This window comes from Protopterus annectens, chromosome 12.part0, assembly GCF_019279795.1.
Source record: "Protopterus annectens isolate FY-2018-M chromosome 12.part0, PAN1.0, whole genome shotgun sequence".
Classification (NCBI taxonomy): Eukaryota; Metazoa; Chordata; order Ceratodontiformes; family Protopteridae; genus Protopterus; species Protopterus annectens.
In genome coordinates this window covers 991,090,819-991,116,371 of record NC_056746.1, presented here as the reverse complement: position 1 = coordinate 991,116,371, position 25,553 = coordinate 991,090,819, and positions in this window count along the sequence as shown.

Below are 25,553 nucleotides of genomic sequence, written 5' to 3'. Positions count from 1 at the left end.
GAAAAATGCACCCATGGTAACTGGAAGTGGCAGGCCTCTGTACTCTTCAAATGCACCCGAACAGACCCTTTCTTATGTATACTAACTACATGGTCACACAACTATGGAAAAAGACAAAAGCCCTTAAAAGGGTAATACAATTTAAAACATTCCAGATTAGTATTTATTATTTACCTTTCATAAAATGGTAACATCATCATTACCTTTCCCTTTTCCCATTTTCTATATGGAGCTGGGGTTGCTCAAATGCGATTCTCATAAAAACAAGATGCAGGAAGTGCTGCCTACTGATGATTGACTGACCAAATGCCCAATGACAAATGTGTCATTCACAGAACCACCTTGACAAAGATATACACCATTTCCTGTCATATTGTGACCTCAGGGTTGGTTATATTTTGTTAAAAATGCAAGGTAGCTCTGCATTGGGTTTGTAGAGGGTGCCCTCATGTTGTCTTTCCAGTGACTGAAGCATTTAATAAAGCCAGTTTTTCCTTTGGCCATTTGTAAGTAACCTCTTACAAACTCCAAGAAACTAGTAACTACCTTCTCAGTCAATATATCTTCTTCTGCATTACAAATGTAAGATGGATGTGTAGACTGTCATTCCAGACTATGCAAAAGATGCAAACATTACACATGCTACAGCAGTAAGCACAGATCATGCAAATGCTATAAAAATAATAAATAATACAGTATTAAACACTTGAGTATCCCAACCCACAAAACTTATTTTATTAGTAACAAAATGCAAAGTAAGTAAACATAACTCTGGACATTAATGTACTGCAGCACAGCAACAAAAGGATGTTACTTCAGTGTATAACTTTAGCAAATTTATTATAATGTGCTCTAGGCCTTTTATTTCAAGAGACTTAATTTTTTAAATTTTGAAAAAAAAACCTTGAAAGAAGGGTAAGGGTTTTCTAGCATCAAGAAAGAGGATGAATTTTTGTGGTAGTATGTATTGTAAACTATTTTATTACAGTTACAGATTTCACTTACCTGTGCATTTGTTTTCTCTCTTTTTTTGCATGCAATTACATTTCAATGCTTCATGTTCTCAGATGAGGTCCTGAGAGAGATGCTTAACAGAGCATTATACAGAATGGAATTTCGTAACAAACCCATATGCAATAGCTATTTAAATTTATCACTGTATGGAAGCCTAAAACTCGCTTCTCATAGCTTGCCATATGATTAATGCAAATGTACTGTACTCATCTACTACATTATCAGCATGACTGTGTAACAAAGTATCGATTAAACATGTACTTATCAGTCATCTGCTACAATCTGTCATAATTTAGTGCACTTTTTATTATTAATAAGTGGAAAACAACTTCAGGTTCCAGAGTTCTGTACTGTGAACAAAGGTCCTGATTTTATTACAAGACTGCTTCAATTTTGGCGTACTTTCAACACGCTTTTTATATAGTACTGTTGAAAGGCATTTTCATTTCTTTTCCTTCTATATCTCGGGATTCCAAACATTTTCTGAAATGAGTAAGGATGGTCCCCCAAACCTCTTTATTAATCCAGTAAAATATTTCGCCTGTTCATTTCTGTTGATTCATTCACATTTTAGCATATGATATTAAAGAATCTTTTAAGGAATATACCATGGTACCCATTGAGAGATATATCTGTCACTGGAGCTGTACTGTTCTAACATCCTTTCTGATTCCTTCAGTAATTGCAAAGTCTTGCAAAAACTTTGCTTGCCTGCTCTGTGTACAAAAATACATTACAATAATGTTTAGTATGAAAGACCAACGGATCAGAAAATGAGAGTGAGGTTTGATTAAACAGTGGAGAATAAACCTAGAAAACTGAGATATAGAGGATAAAAATCAAAGTATTATTCACTTACAAAACACATGGCTTAGTATGATATAAAAACTGATATGAAAAAAGTAAACCATTACATTTTTTCATGTGATGGGACATACTTCTATTAAAAGCTACTAAATAAAAAAACAGCAGTTCGGAGCAACTATTTGTTTATAAAATGCTCTGAAGCAGATGACTGTCAGATTACTTACAAAAATACTGACTTTTATTGAATAATTAATATATCTGGGTTTACAGATCATATGTAAAAAGTGCAACATGTGCAAAATGCAAACAAACTATATTATGATATAGTGTGTATCATAAACTTTAGCATAACTTGTGAAAATATGTATACAGGACATCGGGCATAATGAGCAGATGCCTGAACAGGTGTCATATACCTCTCAACTGTCCCTGATTTTCAGGGACGTCCCTGATTTTGTCTCAAATTTTAGCTCTGTCCCTGTTAATCCCTCCTAAAACTAGTGACTTTTCAAGAAAAGGTGGTAAATTTCATTTAATAAATAATGACAATAATTAGAGTTATAGACTTCTTTTACTTTAGAAACTGCATATTAATTGAAATTCTGTTATTCTTCCATTTTCACAAGTTAATTGTGCTAATATTTTAAAAGTGTCCCTGATTGTCCCTGATTTTTTTCATATTTGTCCCTGAATCTGTTGAGATTTGTCCCTGACTGGTTGAGAGCTGTGATTAACATTAACAAAATCCAGTGTCTAATGTCACATAAGGCTGGTCTTGTTGATTGCAGTTAGATATCTGAGGAGTATATATTCAGTAAAGTGGGTATACTGAAACAGTCTGTGGATGAAAGTGAATGACCTCATCTGTTTTTTGATCACAGGTACACAGTCACTGACCTGCTGTAATAAATAGATCCTCCACATTCAGTTGATTTCTGCAGCCCCCATCCCTTCCTTTGAAGTCACCACCCACCATTAGTTGTGACAATTTTGGATACTCTTTTTTTCTGCAATGTATGAAGTTTCTCATAAAAATCATAGGATCTTGATTTAGCTGTCTTACCTGCTGCTTCATTTTCAGGCTGTAGTGTTTTGTCTTCTTACTCTGTCCCCAGATTGTAAATCTGGTAGTGTTATGTAGTTTCTGTACTAATACTATTTCTTCCACTGCCAAGTTGTGTCCAGCATTTCTTTTGCTTGATATTGATTTTCAGACATCAACAATGCAGTTGTAACTAGTTAAGAGCTTTAGCTATCTGCCCATTAACAACTAACCTCATGAGGGATATGAATGATTGTCTGCTTTCTAGTGGAGTATTCATTGCCACTACACAGCTTTTGAATCTGTGAATTGCTCTCTGATGATAATATCACTTAAAAGCTTTAGTTTTTGGCCTAGTTGATATCATTCGGTTTCACAATTACCTGCACAGAAAGACTTTCCATATAACTCCTTGAAAGTCTAAGTCAGATAAGGCATTGTTCACGTCAGGTGTCTTCCAAGGTTCTATATTGAGATCTGTACTTTTTTCAATATATTAAATAATTTAAGAACAGATCTTCCTAAAACCAGTTTCACCACATATATCGAATTGGATTGCCTCAAATAGCTGTTAACAAAATATGTAAGTATATTTGTCTAGGAGATGTCAGAACCTATCACTTCCTACTGCTTCGAAAAATAAACTGGTTACCAGTTACAGGTAGAGTTAGTCAACTACTAGCAACATCGTTGCACAGGCTAATTATACAAATGCATGTGAACCCCTCTCATCAGATCTTATAACAACAGCTATCACACATGGCAGTGGACCTAGCAAGGAAAATACCACGGCCGCCCAAACAATATAAATGCAAATAATTCAGCCAAATTGAATAGAAATCTCAGCAGTAGAGTAATGGTCTTAAATAACTGTGCTATTGAAATTGCTGTCATTTGTCCTACACAGTTGATCTACAAATTTTATTTTGTTCTATAATCTCTTCTTATTTTCTTTATTTTGTATTTCTACTTTAAAAAATGAACATAACTGTTTGCCTTGATGTATTAAAGAATAAGAACTGTTCACCTGCTGTTGCTAAATCCTGTATATCACTCTTTGTTTTTGTGTATTTTAAATATAAGACCACACACATACTAGGGGCCATGCTACTTGTAGATGTAACAGAGACCACAGACAAAGTAAAATGAAATAAATCATTAACAGCACTGGAAAAAAGAAACAGCAGAATTAGGGAGCATGAAAAAATTGGCAATGGAAGATTCAGCATTCAGTCTTCTGCAAAATTCAAAGTTTAATGAATAAAAACATAATAGAAACAATCATAGTAGAAGCAAACATTTAGCTTTTGAAAAAAAAAATCAAGATTTATTAAAAGGTAAAAACTGTAAAGTTAATTTTTACAGGTAACACAGTACTGTGTTTCATTAACTACTTAAATGATCAGACTTTTCAAATTCACTACAGTCATACCTTTCTGGGCACAGACATATCATGCCCTGGTCTACCACAGAGCTCAGATGTGAGTCTTCGTCTGTTTCCCATCATCATTAATGACATTACCATAGACTTTCTTAACATTAGTCTGATCATATATTCACATGATATTCTTGTGACTGAAATCTTACCACATCGTACAAACTTAATCTTCAAGAGTTTCTCTGATTTGTCTGTTTGGCTAAACATAAATAAACATGTTCTCTATGTTAAGATAAATAATATCTTGCTGCTTGGTACATCTCAGAAACTTGCCACTAGCTTGCCTGTAATTGTCAAAGACATTACCCAATAAAGGTATCTTGGTCTCACAATGGAGTCCATCCTCAATTTTACAACAATAATTCATATTTAAAGTGTTCTCCTACATTAAGCTTTGCTATCACATCTCTCATCTACAGTCACCAAATACACATACAGTTATCATCAAAAATCAAAAATGTCCTAATCCCAAACTCAAATATGGATGCTCCCTACTATGCTTACATTTTTCCTAAAACTCAAATAATGATAATTCATTTTGTTTTACTACCAATAAGTGTGTGCATCAATGCAACCTTCTAAGAAACTTCAACTATCTACTCATTACCCATGATATTTTATTACTTAGAAATTCTTCACCTTGGCTACTTTTCCCCACTGAAAAGCATCCTCTTCTCCAGGACACATACCTACACATTAAGAAACAGTCAGCCTGTCTTTCTCACAATAATCTACCCAAAAATTAAAACAACAACAGGAACAAAAGCCTTCCCCAGAATGAAACCTGACATATGTAATCAGTTAACCAATGACTTTAAAAGCAACCAAATGGAACTAATTAAAACAGCCCTGATTAAATAATTACATTGGTGGGAAATAATAAGGCAGAGTCATTCTCAGATGAAATACAGATGGTAATAGATAAGTTTGAGTATCTATTACAAAAAGAAATGAAATGTCATTTCAATATTCTGGGTCTACAATGTTACTTGGCTCTAAATATCTCCCCCAGGGGTCTCCTTATAGGTTCATAGGTTCATAGGTTCATACTAGGCTATCTGCCCGAGGGCATTTACAAGCCTAGCCCATAGTTTTGTGGCTTACGCCACCCCTTTAGTATGGGGAACTATACCCATTATTTTGCTGTGCCTCTGTTGAGCAGTGACACTGAGGTAATCCCTGGGGTATATCTGCGATCTCCCATCCATTGGTCAAGATTTCTCTTGAACAAGGCCAGCGAGGTGCTCTGCCTCACATATACCGGGATTTTATTCCACAGCATAGGGAGTCTTTGGGTGATGAATCTATCCCTCCAGCACGTCCTATTAATAGCCGTGTCGAGGTTTAAGTCTCCGCCTTGTGGCTCTGACGGATCTAGATTTTTGAGGTGAAGCATATTCATCAAATCTGGGTTTGACATGGCCTTGTATGTTAGGCAAAGGTCACCTCTGAGCAAGGTGCGACTGAATAGAGCTGGAGTTCTTTCAGTCGGGCAGCATAGGACAGATGTTTGAGACCCTTTATCCTTTTGGTGAGGAACATTTGTGGCCTCTCCAGCTGCTGCAAGTGTCGGGTCAGATACATTCCGAATGGGGCATTGTACTCAATCATTGGTCTGATGAGTGATGAGTATAGGGAGACTATGACCTCCCTTGATCTAGATGAGAATCCCTTCATGATAAGGTGGGCAATGTAGAAGGTCTTCCTAACTACTTTAGCTAGCTTACATCTCCCTCCACACCCTTTGATGTGAGTGATAACTCTGAAAAAATTTTTTAGAGTTCGCTGGCTAAATACAGTTCACAAATGTGTGATGGAGTAGGTCACAATATTAATAAAGCATGACTGTATTAAGCAGAAAAAACTTAAAGAGGAGATTAAACAAACACATTTAGACCTGGTGATTACAATTGGGGGAGTACAGACTGATAATTTGCTTAATGACATTAATGAGAAGCTCAAAAAGTTAGAAACTGACATTGTAGATCAGAAAACCGGCAAAATTAACCAAGATATTCATGACTACAATTAAGGGCGGGCCTTTCTGTGGAAGACCAATCGAAAGGCTCTAAAAACAGGACCTCTGCAACATCAGAAGGGAGATTTCAAAAAGACTGCTGCAGTTTCCTTTGCTTCATCTGAGGGAACATCATTTACTACAGATTCGGAGATGGAATTGAGGGCTTTCCCCTCACTACCACCATCCTAGCAGCCTGAAGCACACCAACAGCGTTTTTGTCAGCAACAGAGAGAGGAAGACAGAAATTTCAACAGAAAAAGAGGGACTACGAACTTTACATCAGCAGGTGAAGGACATTTTAAACCAAACTTTAAGTGTACCAGATGGCAATAATTTGTCTATTGCCACTAATCAGACATCTTTGGTTGTTAATTTGTCTAATTGACATTTATCTAATGAACAACTGGAAGTGTTAAACTTAGGTTTAAAATTTGTTCCCACTATTTTACCTTCTTGGCATATTATTGAATAGGAATTATCCAAATTGTCACGTAAATTGCGAATGAAATGTTACTTTAGTGTGAATGATTATTAACCAGATGCTGAATTATCAGATAATGATTCATTTTATTCTTGTGAGTCTGAGAATGTTTGGGATATGAACTGGATTTTAATACATATCAAAATACATATTGTTTAATTAATACATCTAATGTTAAATATAGAAGTAATTGTATACCTTCTTTTAGCAATGAACATGTTAGGGATTTTATGGTGATGCTTTGTTTCTCTGGGGAACAGGTGTACAATGAATTTAAGGTTAATAAGTCATTTGTTGATTATAATTTGATGAAAAAAGAATGGCCAGCATTAAATCAGTTAGCAGATATTAAGCACTTAATTATTAGACCAGCAGATAAGGGTAATAAGATTGAGATTTTGCATTACAAACAATATCTCAAAATGTGTAACTCTTATCTACATGATACTAGTGTATATAGGGTTGTGGATATTGCTATGTATTATGAAGCTTTAAGACGATATGAGGCTTTACTGTTGAAAGGACAACGTTTAGGTTATTTAAGATGTTAGTAAAAAGTTGAATGTGGATAAATGCAATATGGCCACTTTTTATTGTCTGCCTAAACTGCATAAGAATGCAGTGGATCCACCCGGCAGGCCTATAGTAGCGGCAACTAATTACTTTTTGCATAACATGGGTAAGGAGGTACTGTATATACAAAAATGGGGTGTCGCTATGGGCACCCCATGTGCAAATTCTTATGTAAACCTGGTGATGCATTTCTGGGAGAAGACTTTTTTATTTAACAGTGCATTCTATCCATATGTACTTCTCTACAGACAATTTGTAGACAACATACTTATTGTTTGGAATGATAGTATGGATATGTTAAGGAGTTTTGTAAATTATTTAGGAACAACTACTGATTTCTTAAGTTTTACCATGGAGTCATCTTATTATAAGATTGACTTCTTGGACATTACAATTTCCAAGGATCGATCAGGACAGGTTTCAACTTCTCTTTATAGAAAACCATATTGAAATAATGCACTGTTACATTACAGCAGTATGCATCCCCGGTTTGTATTTCCAAACATAGTAAGAAGCCAGTATACAAGGATCATTAACATCTGCAAGAATGACTCTGATATGCATGAACAACTTGATAATATGGAAATGTTATTTCAGGAGAGAGGGTATACAGATACCATGACAAGGGCAATGAAGAGGTCGGCTTTAAACTTGTTAGGTTACAATGGACATAGACAACACACCATCCCTAGTGGACATAGGAAAGTTTTTAGCAATTACAGAGATAGTTCTGATCATGTCAAGGTAGCATTTACAACTAGATACACAAATGACAATAAGAAAATAGTTGAAGTTATAAAAAGGAATTGGGATGTTCTGACTATAGACCCCTCTATTTCTAGCTTGGTAGGAGAAACAACAAGGTTCAGATATAGGAAAAGCAAGAACCTTAAAAGGTCGCTTTGTGTAGAAAGGACAAACACAGAACAAAAAGGGACACATAGGGAATTACCAAGAGTAGGTACTTTTCCCTTGCAATAGATGTAATATGTGCAGTTACATTGTTGATAGACAGTATTTTACCCACCGTTTTCTGGAGTATACATTTACACCTAAATTTTATGCGACTTGTAACAGTATGAATCTTGCCTACTTGGCAACATCCACGAAATGCATGGCGTTTTATGTAGGTATGACATCCAGAAAGTTACAAGACAAGATGTACAACCATATATATGATATCAGGAAAATGAATCAAGTCAATGCATTAGCCAAGCATATTGCAGTTTACACAGATCATGCCTTTAAGTTTAGAGTTTTACAAATGGTTATTAATAATAAGCAGGGTGGTGATAGAATGAATCATTTGGAGTCAGTTGAATTATGTTGGATTTTTAGATTAAGAACGCATGTAGAACCAGGTCTGAATCAGTTTGTTAGTATTAAGTCTGCTTTAGCGGCACGCAGATAGATGTATGGCAGGCAGCAGTATTTTAACCATGTTACTATGTGGTTTTTATACATAAAATTACACTCACATAGTTTACTGTGAGGTTTTTATTTTATTTTATTTTATTTCATTTTATCTTATGGTTGTGTATGTACTTACCACTGATTTTTTATCATTGCTCAGGTAATTAGTATAGCAATATAACTTGATAAATTAATAGAAAAAGGAGTTCTTATCATTTTATGATTGTGAACAAGTTTTAAATATGATGTGAAGACACTGTATGAACTGAAAGATTCAGCAACTAGAAAGTCACAATGGGTTAACTAGTTTATTGATGGCTTTATTGACTATTTAAATGTGTTAATTAATTAATTCATGATGTAATGGGTGTATATATATATATATATATACATCTTGAAATTCAGTGGGTTTTGAAATCTGATGAAGCGTGCCTGGTAGCACGTGAAAGCGCTTATTATTTTTACATTTGTAATAAATTCCGTGCATGTTATACTTTGTGGTGGTCCTCTCTTGTTGTTTTTGGATATAACATGGGTATAATTATACATGAATATCTGTTGCCCTATATACAACAATTAGATTCCTACATTAAAGATACTTTTGATTTTTTGAATAAAATTAAGAAAATTTATTGGAATTCTAAATGTTATTGGGTGACGTTAGATGTCCCCAGTTTATATACAAACATTAAACACATGGATGGTATTCTAGCTCAGCAGTCTATTTTGGATGACTGCCCTACTTCAAGTTATATTATTGAACGGGTAGAATTTAGTTTAAGAAATAACTATTTTTCCTTCAATGAACACATATTCCATCAGTTACAAGGTACAGCCATGGGGTCACCTTTTGCCCCCTCTTATGCCAACTTGTTTATATCCTCGTTTGAAAGGAGATATATTTATCAACATGAATTTTTCAAAAAAATATGTAGTTAAATACTATAGATAAATTGATGATCTCATCTTTGTATGTCAGGATGGTATGGAAAAAGTGCAAGACTTTGTAAAAGATTTGCACTATAATGGGTATAATTTATCCTTTGATGGCTTACAGGTTGGCAAAGAGGTAGGCTTTCTGGATGTACATTTAGTAGGTACAGAAACTAATGAAATCTTGACTTCTGTATTCAGAAAGTTTCATGATGGTGGCCAATTTTTACATGGCTCTAGCTGTCATCCTATGCATCTAATTAATTCCCTACCCTATGGGGAACCTATATGACTTCATAGAATGTGTAATAATAAAGAAGATCTATTTAAAGCACTTCTCTCTACCTGTACTATGTTCCTGAACAGAGGGTACCTATTGTCTAATGTTCTTGAGGCATTGGATAAAATCCATGAATATTATTATTTTACCAATAATAATTATAATTAAGTGAGTAAAATTTATGGTAGTAGGAATACATCTGTACAAGATAATATATATATATATATATATAGACATATATATATATATATATATATAGAGAGAGAGAGAGAGAGAGTAATGACATACAATGTTCTTAGTGAACAGATACAAAAACAGGTTAAATATTATTGGACATTTTTGATAAGGAAAGAAAAAATAAGAAAGTTATCTAGCCACCATCCAGTTTTTTTCATTTAAGAAAGGGACTAGTCTGTCAGACAAACTGGTTAAATCTTATTTTATAGCTCCTGCAGAAAGTTTCACAATAAATCCATTGTTAAAGGGAACTTTTCCATGTGGAAGATGCAGTATTTGTGAACTGATTGTTCAAACTTTTGATAAAATTGGAAATAGTAAGTTTTGTGTCTTAGGTAACTTTTCATGTGTTACTGAAGGAATTATATTTGCTTTACACTGTCCATGTAGGTTGGTATATATAGGTGAGACTAAGAGAAATGTTCAAGTGTCATCTGCAAGAACATGTCAGAGACATTAAAAAATGTAAAACTGAAAGTACTGTGGCTGTTCATTTTAAAGAATATCACAATAGTGACTATGAATTACAACACGCTACAGTTTTAGAAAAAAATATTTGTGAAACTAGGTGATGAGGGAAGGTTAAAAGATCAACCATTATTTAAAGAATCTTTATTTTAAAATATAACACTATGGTTCCTCAGGATCTTAACTGTGAAATTAATTGGAAATGTTTTATTTAATTATATAATTGTATGCAATTGATTTTTATAATTGAATTATTAGCTCTGCTTTGTGGGTATTTAAAGGGAATGTTTGGATAATGTTTTTTATACTTCTTGAAAACTGCTTGGTCGAGGCACTAAAATTTGGAATAAAAGTGGATTCTGTTTGCAGTTTTTGTGTTGTTTTAAATGATACCATGTGTTTGATGCGCAAGATGTTTATATCACTTGACATGTACTTGTGTAGTGCAGTATTGTTTTGCCATGCCATTTATTGTGGGCCACAACAGGTACTGTATGCTGGCATGTTTCATGACTACACATCACAATGTGTGTATCCTTGTTGCATGATGGACTGGCGGTAGTGTTACAGAATGACAGTTGTGTCACGGACGTGTGCATGCTTCTGTTCCAGGAGTCTGAGACACTATGGACATATGGTGGCAATACAGTGGCACAGGATAGCATGGCAGCACAGCAGAAATATGATGTCAGCAAGGTATGGCAATATATTTACATGGCTCCCTAGATGCGTATATGTAGAACAATCTATCAGGGAGAATAGGGCCAGTCAGCGTATTCATGCATTCATATTTTGTGATAAGGTCTGCTACCCTTGCTACATGTCACCTGAGTTATCTAAACTTACAAATCTAGAAGGTGTGGTAATGGAGTTGGCACGTCTATAGATATCCTGTGTCTGGGTCAGACAGGTGGTGGACATCAGTTATGATTATGTATAGGAGTGCAATTTAGGGCCAGCAACTAGTTACAGAGCCAAAAAGTGCATAACCATTGCATAGGGATAGCCTGTGAGGGAATGTCTGTAGCGCTGCACAGGGATATATTTACACACACACACACACACACACACACACACACACACACACACACACACACACACACACACACACACACACACACACACTGAGAGTTGGCTGCTGTTAGTATAGAACCCCTATCTATCTACTATTGCACACTATAGCTCGCAGTACTTATCACATGTGCCAAGGAGTTTATCTGATATTAAACTGTCAGCCAGTGCTCTTAGGGTGGATAACATCAGCAGACCTTGCAGAGAAGGGCAATGTAGATGCCAGCAGCTAGTCACAGGGCCATAAAATGCATAATCATTGCACAGAGATAGCCCATACAGGCTTGTCCGTAGTACTGCATGGGGATATATTTACACACACACACACACACACACACACACACACACACACACACACACACACACACACACACACACACACACACACACACACACACACACACACACACACACACACACACACACACACACACACACACAGTTGGCTGATGGGAGATTAGAACCCCTACCTATCTACTATTGTACACTATAGCTCATAGTACTTATTGCATGTGCCACATGTTACTTCTGGCGTATATGTGATTGCAGGCACAGTACTTGTCGAGTACGCAAAGTAGCCTTGTGTTAGCAAGTGTGGTCTGTGGAGTGACATTGCTTGGTACTGTTTTTGTATCTAGTGTCCTAGGACTGGAATACCTGTCACTATCCCTGCTATGTGTGTGTGTGTGTAGAGTTAGCAGTATGGCCATATGTGGCTGGTTGCAGTTAGACAGACAAACATGGGGCCAGGGATAATATGGCCTGTCCAAAGCATGCTTGAAACCATTGTACAGTACAGTGCCTGCTCACCTGCATCTATCTACAAGGTGACATTCTGCAGACACAGGGGTCTGTGGGTGAGTGGAGTATGTACTCTTCCAGCCTTGGTTTGATTCCTTCAGGCAACTGTTGTGATGTATAAGTGCAGATAATCTCAGCATTCCAAGGGTATGCAGGGACATTCTTACATCCCCACACATGAACACACACACACACACACACACACACACACACACACACACACACGCGCGCGCGCGTGCGTGCGCGCACACACACACACACACACACACACACATATATATATATATATATATATATATATATATATATATATATATATATATATATATATATAAATGTGTGTAACAGGGATATTTCTTTAAATGTTGCTGTGTGTGTACATTATATAACTGTGTTAGGTATATATATATATATATATATATATATATATATATATATATATATATATATATATATATGGAGAGTCTACATATATATCATTGTAATTTATATAGCTATACATATATATTGGTATTATATGCATTTGTGATACATACAGATAGATACACTACTCATGTGTGAGGGGGATATTAACAGTCAGATATGAATACATAACTGACTGTATGTACAGACATATTTCCACATAGCAGGTCTTTGTGAGGAAGAGGCAACAGACTTGCACTCAAGTTAGTTAAGTCTAGGAGCATACCCAATGTGACTTCAGTACTTACAAGGTGGCTCCAGGCCAAAGCTACCTGTACAACAGTCCATGATTTTGTGTGCTGCAAACATTGGCTGCTACACCTGTTTCCACAGTACACCACTTCCCTGATATTGTCCATGGCATCCCCTGTCTGTGTGCTGTATTTAATATGTAATTGGGCTACATAATGTAACACCACAGAAAGGGTGACAGTCTGCATACCTCTCACTGTATATGTTTTTGCAGACTATCCAGCATTTTGCCCCATACGTCTCGTCTGTTCCTCATACATTTGTGGTGTTCCAGTAAAATTTGTATAATGCAGTCACTGAATTGTACTTACTACTGACACATGTAATTGATGGCCTTTACATCCTGTAGCTATTCTGTTCTGTTACAACCTGCTGTTTTACTAGTCACCTACTAGATTAATCAGAACATGTGGAATGTCTGTGTGTAGTGTTGCCCCTTTGTACCCCAGTTCTCTTTGACTTTGTCCAGCTTTCTTGCAGTAACAGATTGACGGGTATGACAGTCTGTGGGAATACCACTATAGGAGTACCTCACATGCAAAAGATGTGGATGCTGCCAGATTCAAACCATCAGCACCATCACCCATGCTAACACCCCTAGCCCACTGAGCCACACCAGCAGCCAGAAAGAGAGGTGTCATTCCTCACACAATCAACAGCATACTGACATATATTCTCACCCTTGCATTATGTGAGACATACATTGTTTGGCCAGGTTCTATGTCACAGCCCTGGAGTTGGCTGGTCTGCTGATATATCATTGCAGACTTACTGTTACAGCAGTTGTATGGGTGCACTGATGTGTTGGGGGTGGGGGATGACCAGCCCATGCTCCGCTGGCATAAACAGTTGTGCAACTGTCATGTGACTCCACTGATTGCCATCTCCATTGAATAATGTAGTGGATTTTTCAGCAGTGTGGCCTAGTGCATATTATGGAACACATACTATTGGACAGAGTACCTATTGTCCCAAGTGGCTGTTAGATGTCACCAAGCAGCCCAGAAGCCCACTATATTCCCTTGCATACATGCAGCAGGTCCATACAAATGTTACCATATTCTAGTACTCCTTAGAAGTGGTGAATAAGTGAGTGACTTACCTTGCGAATGCAGCAGTTTACAGAACTGTAGTTCAGGGCTGACTCTGTCTGATGCGCATAGTACACAGCCAATACATGTTTAGTTACAGGTTGTGTGGGCTGGTGTCATTTTTACTAATATGTATACAAGTCGCAGTAAGGTGTCAGTCCTCTCGGGCCCTAGGTTGTCAGTGCATGTGCTATGTGTTGTCTCTTGGCCAAGACCAGGGTATACTGGGTTCGCCTATGTCTGCCTACAGGGACAACCTCAGGGGTTTCCTCCTCTGAGTCCCCCTGTGGATGTGGTGGCGGGGACCTAGGCACTGGTGGGGGACTGTATATCCCTTCCCTTTGCTGATCCTGCTGCAGCTGTTTCTACAGGATCATATTGTGTAGCATGGTACATACTGTGAACTTCTGTGCACATGTGGCTGGAGAGTACTGCAGGGCTCCAGCAGATATATTGAGGCAGCGGAACCATGACTTCAGCAGCCTAAATATGCTCTATGATGTTCCTAGTTTGTGCGTGTGCCTCATTATGGCATTCTTTGGTGTGTGTGTGTGTGTGTGTGTGTGTGTGTGTGTGTGTGTGTGTGCATTTCTGATGGATGTCATCATCCATGGTTCCAGTGCATAGCCAGCATCCCCCAGTAAATGGCCGTGATGGATATCCCCCCTAGCAAACATCTGGTACAGCTGTGATGCGTGCCAGATATGGGAGTCATGATAACTACCAGGGCTACCACAACACACATTCATGATAATGCACTGGGCATTACACATGACCTGGCATTTGATGGAGTGATACACCTTGCGGTTGCCATAGATTCTACCATCCTCACTAGATGGAGCCTTGATGTGTACATGAGTGCAATCTATGGCACCCAGTAGCTGAGGATAGTGTGCCACGTGGTAGAAGTGTTGCATACTGGTAGTCCTCACTTCAGGGGTGAGGGGAAAATAAATGTGCTCACTGGCATGTGGTAGCATGACATCCAGGAACTGGTGGGTACCCTGGATTCTGATGCCTGTGAGCACCCATCATCTCCCCAGTTGGTCTTTGGAATGTACTTGTAGCTAGTATCCTAAGTGCTACACATACCTTTGTTTCCACTGGGATGGGTTCCCCTCTGTTGGCTCTGGGTCTAAGTTGAGGGCGTCAGAGCTCAGTGAGTTCTTGTAGTATGTCACTGTCCACCCTGTAGCACTCCACAATCTCCAGCTCATGTAGCTCCTGGAAGGTTACCCTGGGCCTGAACACTCTTCTCCTTCTCAGCCTAGGCCTATTGTCAGCAGCAGTAGCAATGACCTCAGCATCTAGCACATACATATGTAGCAGACTTGCAGCAGCCCCTAGCATTCCTTTAGTTAAAAATCCCAAGTCTGTACTCCATTGGTGCAGTGTATAGGGGTGAAATCAGATTATAGGGTGTATGAAACCTTTATAGTGCTCTGCTGTAGGTTCAGTCTGTGTGATTAGCTACCTATGATGCATTCCACCTGGCAAGTATATAATTACGGACTGTTAATGGCTCTAGTAAATATTGCCTTTGTCAGTCAATTTTTTTTTTTTGGACAACCTTCCTCGCTCAGCACTATGTAATGTCATGCAAACATGAGCTGCGAAGGTAAACAGTGCTCAGCACTCAGTGTACATGCCCCCATGAAAGGTCACAGTCAGCATGGCGGCACACTGTGCAAACATGCTCAAACACGATGAAACATGCGCCTCAAAGGTAAACAAAGCTTAGCAGATATTGTACACTCTCCCCTACTCAGCAGAGTGATGCTCCATGCAAACAGGCTCTGCTGAACTCCAATGAGCTTACAAGCCTTCAAACACACATCCCTTTGATCTCAGATACCTCTTCTCTGGACACCAACATGGTTCTGTACCTACACAGATAGGATTCAGTAACCCCATTTCATTTGTATAAAGATCCTTGCACACAACCTTGAAATTATGCAGTTCCAGGTCCTGCTTCATTAGCAACATCACCATTCCACCATTGTAGATACTCCACACAGGATCCTATAATACATTACTGTCACATACTAATACATTTAATTTTTGCACTTTTTCATTTTTTTCCATAATGGCACGTTTGCACACTATGGTGTGCTGCGCAAGCATACCCAGATTATTAAAAAAAATTAATTATTTTCAATTATTTTCCATACTGTTTTGGACACATGATGGGTAGTTTTTAACATATATGTGTCTGTTATGCTATTTCTGCCCATCTAACTGCACTTTTGCAGCCCCTGTTGTCTGTTTTACATCCTGTACATGGTATTTTTCTGTGTACACTATGGACACCAATACAGGGTCTGTAGGACTGCCTGTCTGCTTGCTGAATCACTCTACCTCCCTCTTTTGCATGCAATTCACCTGCTTATGAGGTGATTTGGATGCCATGGATACTTCCAAGTTGGCGCGCTCATGCTCACCACTCAGCTTTGTCTGCTGGATTGCATACCTGCTTACTTTCGTGTAAGTAGCATGTCACAATGTCTACACGGAAATAAAGTCTTTGTAGGCTGTATTAATGTCCACCTATGATTAATCATACTTCATTTAGTCAAAATGTAAATAATCATAACTGAAACATATCAGTAAAACTTTAATCATATATTTAAACCTTTGCTTTAAAAACATCACCATATAATAGCTAACAAATTATTTTTTATGTGGGTAAATTTCCTGCTACTCTGATGTGTAGGTTTTGCCACAACCATCACCATAGTGATCTCTTTCTCATTTGTAAACAAGAAAGCAAATTAATAAAATAAGTATCTATATCTGTATCTACATCTGCATCCATCTACCCATCTTTCTGTTTATCTATCTATATATGTATCTGTCTGGCTATATAAACACCAAGGTCACACACAAGATGTGAGCTAAGAAAGAAGATTAAAAAAAATAAAACTTAACCTTTTCCTTCTTTTTCAACTCCCATTATCAAAGTCCAAAACACAGCATATGTGAAACACCTATTCAACTTGTCCCACCAGATATCCGATGCTTAACTAACAAAGTTACTGAGCTGTATGCTTGGTTATCCCAATATAGCCATGATATCTTATCCATTGCAGACATATAGCTCATACTAAGTGTAGCAGACACAGAAATCCTTTCACCCAGTTATTGTACTATTAGAAATGATAGACTCCACAGAAAAGGGGGGGGGGCTAGCCCTCTGTCATCCAAGCCACTGTAGTATTAGCCTCTGTTCTCACTCTATCCCTCAGTTCTATAACACTGAGATATTTATATCCCATCTTAGACTTGAGAGAAAAAAACTCTGTGCACTGTCATTATGTACATTCCCTCCAGAAACAACATTCCATACTGAAAGACAGCCTTTCCTGGCTAACAAACACCATTACATTTGAAATGATTGTACTCTGTGATGTCAACATTGATTGGCTAAGTCCCCCTTCCCCACCTGTACTATAAACCTTTCTGGTGTTACACAACTGACAAAATCACTCACTAAATATAACAAAAGTAAAGACAAAAGCTCAGTCCTAGACTGGATCCTAGTATCTGACCCATCAAAGTACTTGACTACCAGTACTGACACTGACACTCTTAGCAATCACCTACCTGCTTAGACCCACTGTAATACCTCCCATGAAACCAATCAACAACAACAACTAAAAGTAACCAAAACAAACATAAAGAGCCCAACCAGCACTGCAAGTCTATGTGAAGTTGATTTTAGACTAAAGTGCTCAGTTTTTTATTGTATTTATTTCAATAAACGGTTGGTTGCAGTGTTGGTTGGGCCCTTTGTGTTTGTTTGTTTGTTTGTTTTGGTTACCAGTTTTGGTACCTTTTTTGGTTTAACAGCTAAAAGTACCTCTTAATCTCCAAAACTTTAACAGAGACCATTTCATAAGTCACCTAAAAGCAATAAACTGGTCTAATCTAAATACACCTCCCTAGATCCTGCAGTTGATAATTTCACCTCCACATTCCTAAATATTCTCAGTTACCATGGCCCACCCCGCACCAAACAAATCAATCACTCTCAGTGGTTATCAATTCAAAATATGACCACCTTGAAAAATAGAGACAAAGCATGGAGAAGCCCTCTCAGTTTGCAAATTTACAACAAATTTACAGACAACTTCATAACAAAGCAAAAAAAAAAATACAAAACTAGGCAAACTATGAAAAAAATTAGTACTTTGATCACCTACAACTAAACTATAAAAATAACCCTAACAAATTCTGGTCCTTAATCCACAAGATAATAAACCCTGACACAAAAATAGCACCCAATGCCTCTCAGTGTAGCTATCTATTAGATATTGTCATATCTTTCAATACTTACTTTATAGAATGTATATAGCAAACCTAACCACAAACTCAACAAGCCATTTCACCACTAGTAACCAAATCCACTACTCCACTCTATTCCAACCCTAGTAGTAAGCCCTCCAACACATATACGTATGCCCCATACCTTCCTAACAATTCTATGTCCTCACCTCTAAATACCCAAACCAAAACCAACATAACCCAGACATAGTTTTTCAACAAAGTGTACCAATGTCCACCATAAAAGACAACTACTAAAACTTTAACAAAGCTCTGCTAGTATACACTGATAACCTCCCACCTGAATGATTTACAATTGCTGCTAATGCCATAGTGTATCCTGTATCTATCCTTAAAAACAGATCTCTACCTGAAACCTATGTACCTACCATCTAGAAAATAAGTCACTATCTCATCCCTATCCAAAGGGAGAAACATGGTAAAAGAATATAACCTCTGTCCCATCACTAATTCTCACCCTTCTCAAAAACCTTAAAAAATGTATCCATAAACAACTTCTCCACTACCTCCTGAACACCAGTTCTTAACTCACACTCAAGGTGATTATCTCCCTGCTCATTGTACCAAAATAGTATTAAAATCCTTCCTCGATACTTTATGCATACAGAGGGACTCTGGACTATTAGTTTATGTTATATCTTTGGATCTTTGCAAAGCTTTAAACACAGTATCTCGCAACACACTCTTACATCAGTGTCTGCTCTTGGACGATCTCCTTCAACTTTACATTGGTATAACACCTACTTATCATGTAGGTTCCACTGAGTCAAATGGAAAAACATTCTATCTCCCTACCTCCCCATAAATACAGGTGTACCCCATGGCTCAATCCTAGAACCCCTCCTTTTCAATATTTTTATAAACAATTTTCACTCTGCTTTCAACCAAGCCGGTCTCATAAAGTACTCATGGATTGAACTCTCATATGCACAGCCAACAATGCAGCCCAGCTGATCAGAGCCACCCAGAAAGCTTTCATTTCTGTGGAAATCTGGGTTTATAATGCCAAATTACTCCTACCACCCCCCAAAAAAATGACTACCATTCTTCACACAGTCCCACTCAAAGGACAAAGTCAGCTTTACAATTCTTTCTTTGAACTGCACCCAAATAGAAGTCGTCTGTCACACTGTCACACTAAGTTCCTTGGGTGATAATAAATAAAGACCTAAAATTCAACCTCCATGTCTGACATAATATAAATAAAACCCATCAAGAACTGGGTATGTCTTACAGTCACATTTCCTTAACAATGCTGCAAAAAGTACCTTAGCTTATACCTTCCTCCTCCTCCCCTCTCCCCTTGCTATGCAGGGCCCCTGTACTCACAATTCTACAAGCATCATTCTCATCAAAACCATAAGCAAGCTTTAAAATAGTTGTCAAATTTGCTTCTGAGAAGAAATACCATACTCATCATTGTTCCTCTCTTAAATATCTTTAGTGACTCAAACTACCCCACTCCCTCACCCTCTCTCCATAAGCTCAATACTAAACACCTATTACCCAAATAAGTCACTTAGATCCATGGATAAACATCGACTGAACATCTTCAAATCTCAAAAAAAAAACTGCTGCATCAGCCTCTGCTCATGCACGGTTGCCATAAAATGGAACACCATCCCTCTAAATATCAGATCCACTACAAGCCTCCTTGCCTTTAAGCACCTACTCAAAGTACATCTATCCAAATCTTTGCTCATCCCCTATTCCACTCTTGGCTCACCACCCTACCTAACATTAATGCCTCCTTCTTAATGCTTTCTTTAATTCCTTTGTTTCCATCTCTTCAGCTGAAAGTCCACTGCCTATTGTTTATAACTCTTTTACTAAGTTCTTTTTTTATGAAAATAAATGTTCTTGAAATGAAACTATAGCTACGTCTTTTCTATCACTCCCTCTCAAGTATATAAAACTCATATAGAATAACAGAATGCTATTCATATTTATTATGCCTACTTTATCCTTTTGTAGAAAATGTTGTACTTATAGGTTCATAGGTGCTTACTAGGTTGATGACCACAAGGGCCTTTTTAAGACTAGTCATGCATCCCAAATCATTGACAAGTTCTGGTGCCCTTGATAAGTGTAAGCAGGGGCTTGGGAGATGAAACATTTACAAGCAGGGGCCTGGGAGATGAACCATTTACATTTACATTTACATTACAGACATAGGTGCCAAGCCAAGGATGAGTTTCCTGTTCCCCATCCAATTGTCCAAGTTACACTTGAATTGGGTTAGGGAGGAACTCTGGTTCACGTGGATGGGGAGCCTGTTCCAGAGACGGAGTAGTCTCTGGAATACATACTTTTCTGCAAATGTTTCCTCAATTATTATTTTTTATTGCTAATGATATTTACATTTTGCATTGAGCACCTTGATGTTTTTGTTATTATAAACAAAATCATATTTTTCTTTTCATCATAGAACTTTTCACCTCAGCCCTCCACTGAAAATAGGTATTGAATTGACCCATTTAGATGACCCAGTCAACAAATGTCAAATTAATAAAATAAATAAATTCTACTTAATAAAACGTCAACAAAAGAAATACCTGATCTGATTATGGCATCACATTAATTTACAGGATGAACAGTAGGGCTCTCAGAAGAGGTGAGGCTAGGTGTTTGGTTAACAGTTATTTACTACACAGATAAAGTATAGACTCACCTTTGACACCTATCCATGTGACAAGTTAGGTCAGGATGGACCCAGTCTGGTTGAGTAATAGTAAAAACTATAAAGTGCCCTCTTTTGCATGACATAATACTAAAGGATGTGCATACCAGAAATGTTACATAAACATTATAGTCAAAATTTTAGAATGTCATTCAAGGATGTATCAGGGATGCAAATAATAAAAACATGACTAATGAATTTACAAAACATTTTGTAGTTTTCATAATGAAGACATGACATCACTGATTTGAAGGGTGCAGTATACTCTAAAGGCTTCTAAAAGTTGGGCATGCAACAGAACAAAATCACTTAGAAAAAGTGGAAGAAATAAAATGTAGAAATATAATACAATAGTACCTAATACATGGAATATAATCATACTTTAAAATCCTTGCTGTGTTATGTTATTATTGTTTTTCTTCTTTTTTATGTGAGAATGAAGTTATTAAGTGACGTAAGAACAGTTGCTTCCTTTCTCTTATTTACTGAATATATATAAAATATAAATAAAAACACAATTCAGATGAACTAAAACAAAACTTTATTTAGTCACGAAAGTGAAAGATAAGCATCTACAATTGCTAGAATGTTTTAAGAGTTGTTGACTTCTTCATATTCAATGTTAATATCAAAGCACCAGTGTTTCTTAACTGCATTTCTTAACTGAGTAAATTTCACAATTAAAAAATAACATCACAAAGGTGAAAGTAAATAAGTTTAGTGAGGCAGAAATTAAACAAATAAAAAATGAACTCATAGATCACCTGTGAAGTGAAGGATTTAGTGCAGAAAGTTCGACATGGACAATATTGAAACATGATGGGCAGGTTAGTGCCCAAGTCCAGGAGCAGCAGGTAAAGTAGGATGCATCTGAATTAGATAAGCCACAGGACAATATTCCGGAACCTTCTGTAGGAGACACATAAAAGTTCAGTTAGTATAACACTGCAAAGGAAAGAGCAAGAAACAAAGAGCAAAGAAGATGCTCTCAGTCCAGAAGAAAATGATCTAAAGGAAGACTGGTTTGATTTAAAAGAGAGAGATAGATATGTTAATACAGATGAATGAAATATATTACACAAAGTAAATAAAACCCAGCACCTACAATGCACCCAGGATTGCCACTTTCTACAGTTCATATGGGGTTACATGTATTGGTAGTACATTTAAGCATGCATGTAAGTTATTTTTATTAGTCCTGTTGTCCCTACTACTATTGGAACTGCCTGAGTCTCTTTCTTGAACATTGCTCTATTTCTGTTTACAAATCCTGGTACTTTATGACTTTGTGTCTCTCGGTACATAAGGCATTAAAATTACAGGATGTATCAATTTCAATGATTGATGTTACTTTTGTTATTTCCTTCTTGGATTGCTATATATGATTTTCTTGCATCTATTTTTTCAGCTGTTGGTATTGGGTGAGCCCATGTGATCCAGACTTCATCATTATCAATACTACTTTCCGGTTCATATTTCCAGTGTTTCTCAGCTTTTTCTATAGTGCAGTATTTGCACAATCCCCCTGCAATAGTCTTGCTACTTTATTATGCCTTTCAGTACATAGACCCTCAGCAATGAATGTATTGCATCCAGCAATAAGATTTGTAAAGATTTTCAGTTCTAGTTTATAGAACCTGCATTTGTCGGTTCATTCCACTTGTTCTATCGACTTTGTAAACCAATGTGTATGTAGCCCACTATTTTGAGCTGCTGTTATTAGCCTTTTATCTTTTGGTTTAAATTCATCTCCTTAACTATTACTATATTAAGTCTTGGTTGTCTGCAATTATTAGCCTTTCACATTTTAGTTTAAATTTACCTCTCCTTAACCATTTCTATATCAACTCTTAGTTAAAATGTGGCTGTTCTCGGAGATTTCTATACATGCCACTATATTTGTATATTCTTTGTTTTGTTTTTTTTTATTATCATTTTCAGTTGCTGTATGATTCTTGTCTACTTCTGGATTTCCATTCCTACTCCTTTCTGAAATGCTTCTGCTAAACTACACAAAGATGCCATCTTAGACTTTTTCTCTTCATAGGTTCATAGGATGATATTAGGCTATTGGCCTGGAGGCCTTTATAAGCCTAGCCAAAAATTTAGCCCAAGCTTTAGAACTTTCACTACATTTGGATCTGATGAGGTCAGCAAGTATGTATGCAGTCCCATGATTGCTGACTATGCATGTAATCAGTTTCGAGGAATTCCTACACCTCCATCTGACCAAGAGATATATAATCTTGGTTTGCACTGATTTTTATATATCATTTGATATGCATGAAGTATATTTTCATGTTTACTTGTTGAACTGATTCACCACTGTTTATGGCCAGTCAATCACACCAAAGCTGTAACTCAGAACAAAAAGAGCAAATTGATTTATAGCTTGGACTTTATTTCTAGATATCAAGGCAGTTTTCAATATTATCTTTAGTCTTCTGAAGTGTTTTTTTGCTAAGTTTTGTTCTCATTTGCACATGTTTAATTGTTAACCATTCATCTATTTTCAGATATGTATACACTCATTCCTGTTGAAGTTCCTTTAAATCACATTCCTTTTCCAGGTTAATATTTTCTTGGTGCTGCAGCTTTCCAATTATAAATGTACATTTAACAAGACCAAATGTCATTCTTAAATTATATGAGAATGTTTAACCATCTGTAGTTGAATTTTCATATTCTTGTCTGTTGCTCAATGCAGTTTTTAAATTATCCACAAAAAGCTGATGAAATATCTAGTCTATTAAGTAAACAGTTAATGGGTGACAAAGAAATACCCTAGAATAGTCCTCCTTTGGATTTTTATCCACGTGATAATAATTTGCCCTTTATCATTACTCAGTTGTAAAATGGTTTGCCAATGTTTCCTGGTCACTGCAATGTAATTGATCAATGCAGAGTATATGTTATATGTTTAGAAATGAAACTTAGAGAAGAACCTACACTTGGATCAAGGGTTGGCTTAGTAAATGAGAAGGACCACTGGCAATATTGAACAATTAATTTTTCAATTAATTTATTAATTAATTTTTGAAATACATTAGTATGAAACACACATCAGGATTTGAAATAGTTACATATGAGTTATTTTACCCACAACATTGCTTATGCTGCTCAAGAATCTATATTAGGTTATTTAGTAGTTTGATTTGCTTTTCAGTATATATGCCATTACTTTTCCTAATATCTGTCTTCCACTTTTTCCTTTGTTGTTCAAAATGATGAAGATAAAACTAAATTTTGTAGAAGGAAATGTCTTCCAAGATATCAATCATCCCTTAATGTTAATGAAGCAGACTTCCCTGTAATCTTTCCCTTTTTCTAATTATAAGAGGAAAGACCTTATTTGATGATGGTAAGAGCAAGCATAATAAAAAGAGGAGCATTGCTATATTGCTGACCAGTTAGTATCTGGACATTCTCATTTTGGACTATATATGTTGTCTGAGTATCGTGATCTGAGAACAAAAGAAATGAAGGAATTTAATTTTTAATAAGATCAATAGATAATAACTTGGTTTAAATGATGGAATGATAGTAGCAGGATTATACAGTTTAGTGACATTATTGATAATAATGAGATCCAAGCAAAAATATTTACCGAAAATAAAAACTGGGTCTATGATTTCATGACACAGTTTTATCAAGCCAAGATCTGCAGTAAGGCTTAGAATATCATGTCAAGATGATGGATATGAAAGACCCTATTATTATTTTTTTTTATAAAGAATATGTGGGAAGAGATCATTTAAGAGTTTAACAAAGTCCTTTGGGCAGACTACTGATCATATGTGTAGTGTTTTGAATTATAACTTTAGAAACTATCCAATATGTATTCATCTTAACCTAAAGATGATACCAAGAAATTAAATTATACTTGTTTGAAGGGTAGAAGAAGCTACATTCAGTTTTAAGGTCCAGATGGTTCATTTATCAAGTTTTATGTGGAGAAAAGCAATAGAAAATGTTAGAAAATACTGGGGAAGGCATAGATCTAAATTAACACATAACTCTCAACCTATGGACAAAGCCACAAATAATGGTGGGACAAACACCCAAAAATAGGGACACTTTTTAAATATTGCTCTTTTAAACTTAGAAAGTTGATAGAATAACAAGTATTGCATTAGCATTAATTTT